Here is a 363-nt window from a genome sequence, read left to right on the forward strand (position 1 = left end):
AAAAAGGGGGAAAAGGGAGAATTTAAAACAAAACAAAAAAAAACGAACCAAAAAAAAAAAAAAAAAGGGAAAAAAATAAAAAAACAAAAAAGAAAAAAAAAAAAAAAAAAAAAAGGAAGAACACAACAAAAATAAAGGAAAAAATAAAAAAATATAGAAAAAATAAAAATACAAATTTAAAAATTTTAATAAAAAATAAAATAATAAAACATAATAAAAAAAAACAAAGAAAAAATAATAAAAAAAATAAAATTAAATAAAACACATTAAAAACATATAAAAAAAATGTATTTAAAAATTATATATAATAATATAATATAAATAAAAAAAATAAAAAAAATAAATATTTTTATATATAATATA

The sequence above is a fragment of the Penaeus monodon genome, chromosome 34 (genome assembly GCF_015228065.2).
Source record: "Penaeus monodon isolate SGIC_2016 chromosome 34, NSTDA_Pmon_1, whole genome shotgun sequence".
Lineage (NCBI taxonomy): Eukaryota > Metazoa > Arthropoda > Malacostraca > Decapoda > Penaeidae > Penaeus > Penaeus monodon.